The sequence below is a fragment of the Meleagris gallopavo genome, chromosome 16 (assembly GCF_000146605.3).
Source record: "Meleagris gallopavo isolate NT-WF06-2002-E0010 breed Aviagen turkey brand Nicholas breeding stock chromosome 16, Turkey_5.1, whole genome shotgun sequence".
Taxonomy (NCBI): domain Eukaryota; kingdom Metazoa; phylum Chordata; class Aves; order Galliformes; family Phasianidae; genus Meleagris; species Meleagris gallopavo.
Genome location: NC_015026.2, coordinates 1,817,646 through 1,828,473, shown reverse-complemented (window position 1 = coordinate 1,828,473; position 10,828 = coordinate 1,817,646). Strand labels below are relative to the sequence as shown.

General features: G+C 38.5%; 1 long non-coding RNA gene across 1 annotated transcript; it reads right to left on the bottom strand.

The window, feature by feature from the left end:
• Positions 1 to 5,807: 5,807 nt before the first annotated feature.
• LOC116217237 lies at positions 5,808 to 10,781 on the bottom strand. The gene is made up of 3 exons (XR_004161483.1): positions 8,516 to 10,781; positions 7,643 to 7,746; positions 5,808 to 6,245 (listed from the first exon to the last, which is right to left on the bottom strand). It is a non-coding gene; the product is annotated as an uncharacterized LOC116217237 (long non-coding RNA).
• Positions 10,782 to 10,828: the final 47 nt, after the last annotated feature.

Here is a 10,828-nt window from a genome sequence, read left to right as displayed (position 1 = left end):
CAATGCACAGGAGACAACTGGGCAGAGAAAGCCAGCAGGACCCAGAGATCAGAGATTAGCCTTGGGCTGCTTACTGCTTCCATTTGGTTTTGTATTCACAAGCAATACCAGTAGCAAGTAGCTGCGAATAGCAATAACAAACACAAAAGCTTTATAGGAAGAGGCAGGCTACAGTCTTTCAAGCCCGGGTACTTTTGGACAGACATCTCCAGTCATGCCATGGAAAAGACATTTCCATATTACTCTGTAAATACCATTTTTGCCTGCTACCCTATCAGTAGTATATTCTGTTTGTTGTATGAAGAACTGATTTCCAGTTACAATGGCAATGATTTTCTTGAACTTCATTTTTAACATTTTTCTCCTTCTATGCTCAACTTAGGGAATCTGTGGTTAAAAGAAAGCAGTTTCACTCTGGAGCACACAGTACGTTTATCTTTCTTGATTTTCATTTTAAAATGCCTTAAGTAATGCTGACAAATTTCCTTTGCTCTGCAGTAGATTTTGATACTCTTCTTTCTCTGTTTTTTTGTTTTTTTTATTTTTTTTTTTTTTAAATGAAAGAGTGTTCTTTGCTCAAAAAATACATTAGGACACTTAAGTCTTCATGTTTTACTCTGAGGCCAATGGAACAGGGGAGACAGTGTGAAGTTATTCTACCTTTCCCCCTCACTGCCTCTCACAATATGCACATGGGTACCAGCCTGGGCATGGCTGTCTGACACTACAGATACAAAAAAGCAGTAAAAATTAAAATGGATTTTTTGAAGAATAGTTGCCCAGCTTTGTCATCTTTTAAAAATATATATCTTTGTCACAGTCCTCCTTATTCCACAGAATAAAACTGCAGAGAACACACCACTTGGAGCTGAGGTAGTGTTTTTCCATATTAAGAAACTAAGATTTATAAATAATGATTCAAAGTGTTCTGCTGGCCAAGCAAGCTGTAAAATTACTTTTTCTGGCAGAGAACTTGAATTCAGGAGCAAAGAAGGAAGTTTTCAAAGACATCACTGAGCAAAATCTGAGTACACCTGCAAGTTGTGCTTCCTTTCTGGAGGACTGACCATTGCAAGAGCACTGAAGAGTAATTAGGAGACCAGGCGTATCTAGGTGATGTGCTTGGAGACAAGCATCTACTTGGAGAAGCAAATTGAAAAATGCACAACCATCTTCCAGGGCAAAGGAGATTCTCAGTGAACATAATTGAGCCAGTAATTAAAACTTTCTAACTCCCTGACCCTGCATTCACACTACAGGCAGTGTGTTCCCCTGTGCTCAGAGATAATAGCAGTTAAAGAGGACTTGCAAGTACAGCTTCTCACGGAACAGAAAAAGCAGAGGCAAGTACAGTATCAATTTGTCAATTTCCTTCAGACTGAAACTTCCCCTTAAATTGCAGAATCACCTTCTAGAATGTAAAATATATGGATTGTCTTTTTCTTTTACTTTTAGTAATTAAAATTCAGAGTCACCTGACTGCATGCTGCGTTGCTTTGCAGAGACAGGTTTAACAGAAGGACAAAAGACTGTTAGTTCCTCACAATCCCTTGGTCATTTGGCTTCTGTTAACTGAAGCTTTTTCAGAGGTTTACCTGTGAGATCAGGTGAAATCAGAGTGCAGAGGACGAAGCAGATGAGTTTTAGTGGCATTCTGCTCATGCCTGTTGCCTTTTCCCATATTCATACCCAGGTGTGCAGCTCAGAATTTTCCTTTTCCGAACGGAGAGCCGTGCCTGCCCCAGACATGGTGAACTGGGGAGTATTGCAGACACTGCTTCTCTGCCTGCCTGAGCCCATGCTGAAGACACACGTGCATGGTTTGTGAGGGTGTAGTCAAAGGAGGGGCAGGTAATTGGGTGCCAGCATTTCTTTACAGGTCCCTGCAACCACTCACCTAGACAGCACAGCACTGTTTCACCTAGTGATTATATGCATTAAATCTCACTGTGAGGAGGAGGAGATGGGATTAATTGGATATTTCCCTATAGTTTATACAGCTGTATATGCTCAGCCTCCAAGCTGGGTAAATCCAGATGCTTTCAAGCACCTGGAAAGTTTCCCAGTGCTTCCCACAGTGAGGCACGGCTGTAGGCTTTGCACAACCTGTGGGCTGGCAGGAAGGAGGTTTGTTCTCTGCTTTATCTTCCAGTATTATTTTGAAGGCAGCTGCCTTGGGCTGTACTGAGGAGGGAGTTATTTGGTGCAGAAATCCCAAGGTTTTCCCATCTTCCAGTGCCCACCGTATTCCATTTCAGCTTGAGCAAAGCAGGTCTCTCAGCCAGAGCACACTGAGGTCTTATGTCCTCAAGGCTGATAGAATGTAAAAATTAGGGGAATGCTACTCACCTCTTGGTTAAACCATAATCTGATGAGAAAATATTTCACAAATGTATGGTGTCATCACAAATGTAAATGTAGAATATTTCTGTGATTTGTCATTTAGATGACAAAAGGCTGTTCAGGAGAAGAGTCAAAATAAATCCTGTGTACTGCTTATCTTTTCACAAAATGACCAAGTGGAGAAATTAGAAACTGAATCAAGGTAGTGGTTACCCATGTACCAGTCTTACCAAGAGAAATTAAAACTTTCATCACAGGCAGCTCCACTGCTGTGTTGATCTACACAGACTGATGAGGTCTGTGCTTTTATCTGTGTGCTATGCAGATGAGCTAACTCATTTACAGAGCCGAGAGGTAGCTGTGAATGAATTTTTGGGCCCTGACTGAGAGAGAGATGCTATCTACAAAGAGATCTCCTTAGGTCCTTCAGTGACTGTTAGCTGAAGTACCCCTGTTCTTTCTAGCTCAGCTTGTCACTGGGCTGAAGGTTTACCTTGTTCTTCTCACTGCTGTACCTACCCTTGGTGCAGATTGGCGATGGCTTCTGTAGATGGCAGCAGAAGCTAAAAAAAAATGCAGAGATTTTGAAAATTAATTCAACCCCTCTCTGCTGCTATCCCAGATATGTTTTTTTCTCTCAATGTCAGCCAGCTGTTGTTGAGGATTGAACCAATTCTAGGCAACAGGAGCCAAATTTCATACGTTATACACCAAATTAATGTTTTACTTATAAAAAAATCTGCTACTTGTAGTCTGTGTCTATAGCAAATAAAAGCAAGTTTGGAAGCTCTCCTGATAATCTCTGATTTCCCCCTGCTTGCTTCTGTATACGGAAAGACCACTAGTAATTTTGACATGATTTCTAATGCTGATTTTTCTTTTGGGAATATCTATTTCCCCCCATTATAAATGCTGCCGCTTGCTTTCATGGCAGCTAATCTGTAATGCAAAACACAATTCTAAACAGTTGTCTTATTCATTCCCCTTTGTTTTATTTTCTAAATAAGTAGTAGGACTGACATGTGTAGTACGTGCTATTGCATGTGTTACAGCCTTGAACTTGAAAGCTGTTCACTCAGTTCTATAAAAACAAGAACCTGCTTGCTTTTCATACATCTGTTTCTGAATGCGTGATAATTGATGCTAAGTTACCCTGTGCATTTTGTTAAACTTTTGTATCAATGGGTTTTGCTTTTGCATTCTACAAGTTTGGTTGGTTGGTTTGGCTTTTTGTTTATGGCCATGTTTATCTGCACCGCAGGATGACTGCATCACCTCTCTGCATTGCCACATGTGGACTGATCTGCAAAAAGAAGAAGACCTGGATCCAGTTCTCTAGATTTTGCTTATGCTGATATGCTTTAATGCTAAGATTGTTGAGTGATTTACTCCAAAATACCAAAATCCCACCAGAGACCTAAGTGATTCTGAACCACTTTGTCCAGCATGTGAAAAAAAAAGTCCTTTTGTGTTGTTCTACCCTGTTGGTAATGATATTTGATTCACATATACACAAGAGCAGGCAATTCCCTGCCTGTGATGACGTAACGTGAAAAAGCCTTCAGGTTCAATCAGTGTTCCCACTCTGAAGTACCTAAATACTGCATATATTGGGAGTCCATGTCACAGATGACGCCTGAATTTAGTTCTTCTGCAATATTAGCTCTTGAATTGATTTTCTAGTGGAAGCAGGCTCCTTATTCCCCTTTCTATCTTACTCTTCTGTCTTCAGTAAATTAATTTCCTTTTCCTTTTTTTAAAGTCTCCTTCCTTAATTATGTGCCATCATGCTAATTAGCTTCTTGATAAGACATCTTATTTCCTCTTCCCAATACCTTAGCATGAACAAGAAGCGTAGGGGATTCTTATAACAAGTACCTGCCTCTTAGAAAGTATTTACTGCATCTGCAATAGTGGAATGATCTTTAATGGAAAATGTCTCCCATCATTAAGATGACTTTTAAATCATGAGAAAGCATAGAAACAATTATTTGTGAACTTGAAAGCAGGCTTTGGGGGAAAGCAGTAAATAACAAATGCATTAGAAGTTCCACGTATGATTAGAAAAACAGTTTGAAATGAATGAACTGTGAGAGCAAGGGGGTCTGCGTTCTTTGTTTTTACATTTAAAACCATAAAACTCAATTTTCAACATGACAGACATTTAAAATTAGGGAAAATATAGGTATCAAAATGACTGTGCTTTTGAAATATTTCTGAAATCTCCTTATTATTAAAAAGATCTACAGAAAAGTATGGAACTGCTCCTTAACAATTGTGTTCAATATATAGTGAAGATGGCACAAAGCTGAAGGTGTTAAAGTTTATGAATCTATTAATGCACTGCTTTGGGGGAATTAAAGTTTAATAGTGATGATAAACCTTCCATAATAAAATATGGGGAGAGCAAAAGTGAGTATCTTCTGCGATGCAAAAACTGTGAGCTACAGGATCTCCTGTGGTACAAATGAACTTCTATATAACCATATGCATCTAAATGGATGTTGTGCATAATTTTTTTTATTTTTTTATTTTTAGAAGTGTTGTGTCCTGCCCCAGAAGTACCTTTTGCTTTGATTTTGCTATCCATCACAGAGAAAAATTATGAAAATGAATATAGGTAGGAGCAGCAAGCATCTACAGAATGAAAAAACAGGAAGTTATTGTGTTTTTCTTTCTTTCTTTTTTTTTTAATTGTTTAGGTTTTTTTTGTTAACTATTCTGAGAAGTTACAAGACAGGATGAATTCTGTTTCTTCAGTCATACAGGTTTAAAATAGGAAACAATCATGATCACTCATGTAAGAGGGATCTTAGCACTCTGGCCTTTAACTGGAACCTAAGGCAGTGTCAGTGAAGCTGTTCTTTGTATGCACTGGTCTTCGTATCTGATTTTAGAGAGAAGGAGTAGAAGTTATTAGGAGGATTCTTAGAGACAGGGAAGAAGAAATTGTGTTCTCATCTCTTCCATGCTTAACCAAACAGATTCTTAATTATCAGCATTAAGAAGTCTGATTTTGCAAGCTGTTTGGTATGTCTTTGCTCTGCTTTCACAGACTATATTACATTTTTCTGGGGATTTTTAAAGGCCAGAATGAAACAAATGCAGCCATGAAGCCTAAGTAAAAGAATCAGTATTTTTTCTATTTTAATTAGACATTTCCTTTAAGAGTTGGATTCTGCTCATGGTTCATCTGGCTTTAGTGAGAAATACATAATTATGGCTAAAAGTTCTGATTAAATATTGAAAAATAATTATAACAAATTAAAAAAGAATGTTACTGGCTCTAATAAGCAACCATCAGTTTGGAAATGCAGGAACGTGGACCAAACAGTAATATTTCTGGCTAACGCAACTTTTTTTTCTGTATTAATATGCTTAATTTGATATAAGATACAAGGAAAAAAAAAAAAAGGTCAAACAAACATTTCAAACATTTTTACCTATAAGGAGGGTTCTTAAAATTTAGATGTATGCTCACTGAGGCAATTGATCTTTGCTTTGTTTGGTAACTTTGCATGTTTATATTAGCAATGTAATCTTTTACCTTTATGTAGTTCTTCCTTACTGGAAAGTACATAACCCTTTTGAACTTAAGATGTTAAAATTCTCTATTTTTCACAGAAAAATTGTAGGTTTGCAGCATCTACAAAAATCTACAATTCCAAGGAGGTAAAATATTTCCAATTAGATACTTTGATAAAAATCAGACTGACAAAATGCTTTTTGAAGATGTTTATTTGACACAATAATGCAGCACTGAAGCATTAGGTACCTCTGGTACCTTTTATTCCCAAAGCCTTTCCTGTATGTTTCTAGCTTGATTCTTTGGTTTGTTGTGTTGGGTTCTTGTTAAGTGTTTTGTAGTTTCCACTTCCCACAAGTGTGGTAACTTCTGGTACCTGTAACAAGATGAGCCATGCAACTGTGAAGGACACTGCTGTGAATATGTTGACAAAGAAAAAATTACCATTGTGTTTAGATCACCCATTTGGAACACATGTCCTAATGACCTTCCAAGTCAACAAAATGGGTAGTGGAGCACTGAGTTTTTTTCATTTATACCTTTGCAAAGAAGGAAGCACTTGTTAATTGTGATACTGGAAGAAATATGTCTTTAATTTCTGCTTAATAGGAAATCCTTATGTCTGATCAATTCAAGACATTCTGAAGCAGTCACTGCTATTACTAAAGTTAATCAAAACTTACTGCTATGTAAGAAAAATCGATAGAGAACAGATTGAGATCATTTAAGTTGGGATAATTTTGCTGCAGGGCTCCTATATTTTGTCCCATCAATAAACAGGAACCTGAGGGAAAGAAGTTTCATATGCCCTGCTCATGTCTTTATTAGTCCGCCAAGTTGACTAAAGTTACTAAACATCATGGATCTATTTTCACTTTCTGGGGTGTGTTTTTTTTTGTTTTGGTTTTTTTTTGGTCTTTCTTCTCTTTGATGAATGATTTCATCCAATTTTGATGGCTGCACCAAACAAAGTGCAACAAAGTATAAAACTTTCTATAGGAGCTTTCAGAAATTTCAAGATGCTTTAAATGCAAGTGCCATGTAGTGAGTTAGAATTAGAGCTGGTTTAAAAAGTCACTTTCACTGACATTTCACTCTGGGCAAAAAGTAAAGGAAAAATGCATTCCCACTTATATGAGAAAAATGAAGATGAAGTGTTTCAGTGTTTCATTTGGACACGCTATTCATTTTAAGCTTCATTTTCTATTGCATTATAGATCAGTATTATTTACAAAATGGTAGAAAATAAGTTGAAATGGAAACAATATTTTTCTTTACTTAAAAATATATTTCTGAATATAAAGAGAAAATGGAATTATAAGTGAAAAAAGAATTCTTTTGATTCTTCTGAAGAATCACACTGAAATCTTGTTTTGGGAAGAAGAGGAAGCAGAATTTTCAGTCTTAGTTAGGCTTTAATTCTGTGAGTACATAGTGATAGCATGCCTAGATAGGGGAAAGTAATTAGCATTGTGAAAAGGATTCCCCAGCAAATAAGTAAAAGTTGGTAAAAGCCAAAGGGATAAACACAATAGAGCAGGAACAGAATATTTTGAAAGAGTAAGGTATTTGTGAGAAGATATCAACAACTTAAACACTGGTGTGTTACCAGAACTATTTTCGTTACTTATCCTAAACATAGCATCATACGAGCTACTATGAAGAAAATAAATTATGTCCCAACACAGGGGTGAAGACAGAAACAAAAGAAGATTATTATTACTACTATTATTTCCATCAGAACAAAAAGGCCTGCTAAGCTTTCTTACCAACCTCAATGTAGACAGGAGGCAATAGAGCTGACGTAGGACAGTGTCCCTGATCAAATAGTGCTGTGGCACAATAAGGCAAATTCCATTTGTAGGCCTCTGCAGCACCTTAAAAATAGAAGAATAGTGTTTCAACATAAGTTCAAACTAGAGAATGAATGATGGTTATTAGAAAAACTAGGGAATATCTGCATTGTCCTAATGCTTGCTGGTGTTTGTGCCACAGTTGTCACGATAGGCAAATAACTGGCAATACCATCCAGTGGTTTACTGTTGCAGAAAAGGAGAATTATCCTATCTGCAGTCTGACTCTAGGCAGAGTTAAACAGTCACTGACTTGAGGAAATGTTTTAAAATAATATTTGCTTAATATACAAATTATTATCCATTAGATTATTGTTTCCTGGAGTTACTGACCCTTTATTCTACTTCTTCCCATATTGGCATGCATGCTACACTGAAATTTAAATAAACATATAATGGCAGACTGTGAAATTCCTCATTAGTACTCAGTGTGTTTGTGTTTTCATCCTGAAGGCTTTTTAGTAGCTATTTTGTACATGCAGTGGACATGGATCACATGCCAGTAAGAAATATCTTATTGGTTTGATTTTGATTTTTTTCTCCTTTACTCTTTACAATATGTCTTATTTGATCAGGCTGTGATAGACTAGATTGCTGGTTTGATTTTTTTAGATGGAAAATTTCAATGATCCAAGTAATTTCTTTGGATTTAATTACGCTCATGACAGTCAGCCGTTGTTTCCATCTGCTAGGGTTGTTCAGAGCGTGCACAATCACTGCTTAGTCCTAATCCAACCACTCCATTTTTTTTTCTTTGGGAACTTTGGGAACTCTAATTAGTTATGTGATTCACCTGTTTGTGTCTCTGCAGTGAGCTTGGTCATGTTGCTGCTTTTCTTCTTCTAAATGTTTTAGAGCTTCTTTCAGTACCTATTTAATTGTGTATCCTGAGAGGGCTCGAGTTCAATGTCTTGTCTTCATATTGTTTGGTGTGAGCCACTGGGATGTTTGGAGACCTGCAGGAAGAGCCTTCCATGGTCCCAGAACCCGTACGGTTGTTTCAGTGTCTACTAAGAACCAATGGATTGCCAGGTGGATTGAACTCTAATTAATCTGTGTAGCTTGAAGGTTCTTCTTGAGATGGCCTTTTGCTGGAAATAAACAATCAGGAAATCATGGGACAGATTTCCAACTGAGGCTGGAATCGGAATTATACTTGTCAAGGTAATTTTATTCTGTAGCTGTTATTTTTATCCAAATGTTTGTAAAGTATCTTTCCTGATGTTCACGCAGTTCATAGCTTACTCAAGAGAAGTGGTGTGCCTGTTGGTTGCTCTTCGTAGTGGTGTGCCAGTAGAAAAGGGATCCTAGATTTTCAATGCTTTTGTGACTTTAAAATAGAAAAAAGTGAATGCAAAAGAAACCAACTAGTTCATCTCTAACTGCATGTGTGTTTGAATTTAACTATTTAACTGATCAAAAATCATACAAAAGTCATACAATGTAGGTGAAGTGTTAGGTAATGGCTGGAAGGGGTGATTGAGCAGCTGGTGAAGCAGTGTGACTGGCCCAGGGAGAAGAGGCAGGTGGTTTGCACCTGTGGTTCCCATGTGACATGAAGGGGTAGGTCCAGGTTGTAGCACCCCATGGCTCATATAATGGCCAGCCACTGAGAGGAGAGCATCCCGTGGACTTTGGCTGCTTTCTGGGGAAGTGCTGTGTGGCAGAGATCCCCATCACCAGTTGGGTGAGTTCAGTGCTTCTTTCTGTCTATGACTATTGGCCTGCCTGGCGAGTGCTTGCCTGGTATTGCTGAGAGCCATTCGGAACCAATTTGGCTCCGGTGTGAGCAGAACATAAAAGAACTCTTTCTATGCTTGGGAAAACGGTTGAGATGTATTGCTCTGTGTGAAATTTTGTCTTGAAATTCTGTCACAGAAACTGTGGGAGTGTTTATGAGTTCAATAATATGTGATGGTATGTTCCAGTGATAGAGTGCCACTGTTTCTATAGGGCTTCTGGCATGTCATTTTTTTTTTTTTTGAGTTGGTGCAAACCAAGAGTTGCTGGATGGGCTGTACGATGGTGTTTTCTGTAGAACTGCTACTAAGCTGTGTTCCTCTGAGTGTTACACAAAGAGCAAATTAATTTCACGTTAGTTCCAATCAGAAATATTGGGCTTGGAAGTCTGCCTCTCAATACTACCCATATTCAAGGGTAGTGCTGATTTTCAAACTATGTGGAGATGCTTGCTGACTATTGCAGAGCAAGAGTGAGCTGCTGGTACGTGTGAGACACCAGCAATGGTTATAATTCCTGTTTTGGTTCTATTCCTGATTGTCTTTTAGCACTTCTGGATAAATGTCAGTGGTAGACTTAAATGTGTGGAAAGCTTCTGCATCAGTAAACCTGAAGTAATTCTCCACAGGAGATAAACAGTTAGTGCAATACATCACAGTCTTGGCACTTGTATTTGCAATTATATATTATTTAAATTTCTGGATGTTTTTGGTTTTTTTCAACTTAAACTCACAGGAGTTCCTGCACTGATTTACCCGCTTGTAATATCCAGCAGTGTTCACTGAAAAACTGCTACTGAGTTGTAGCTGAAGAACAGGAATTGAAGGCAGAGGGAGAGCAAATGTCACTGATATTGCACAGCCTACAGCCTCTGCAATTGCAGGCTGTAATCCCACATGATCTGTTCAGAATTATTTTTTGTTTTTCTTTGTTTTTGTGAGTTCATGTTCCCATTGTTAAATTTCTTCATGGAAACGTACAGAAGTGCTGGAGAAGAGAGGCTGTGGTGAAACAAGTGAAAGGAATAATGGAAATGTTTTCAGTGCTGTTGTCCCACTCTGTGCTGGTGCATCCTCACCTCGATCGCTGTATGTGGTTTTGAACACCGCAGGGTAAATCAAACAAAACCAAGAGTGAGCGCCCAGAGGAGGACTGTGAAAGGTCAGGAAGGTGAAGGATTGTTGGAGATCCCTGCGTTTGTTCGGCCCAGAGCGGAGCAGGCCGAGGGGAGGCCTCGTGGCGGCTGCGGCTCCTCCCAGGGAGCAGAGGGCGGTGCCGGGTTTGGCGCTCTGGTGACAGCAGCAGGGCGCGAGGGAACATCGTTCGGGACGGCTGAGGCCAACCCTTGTGCCCCGTGTCCAGGAAC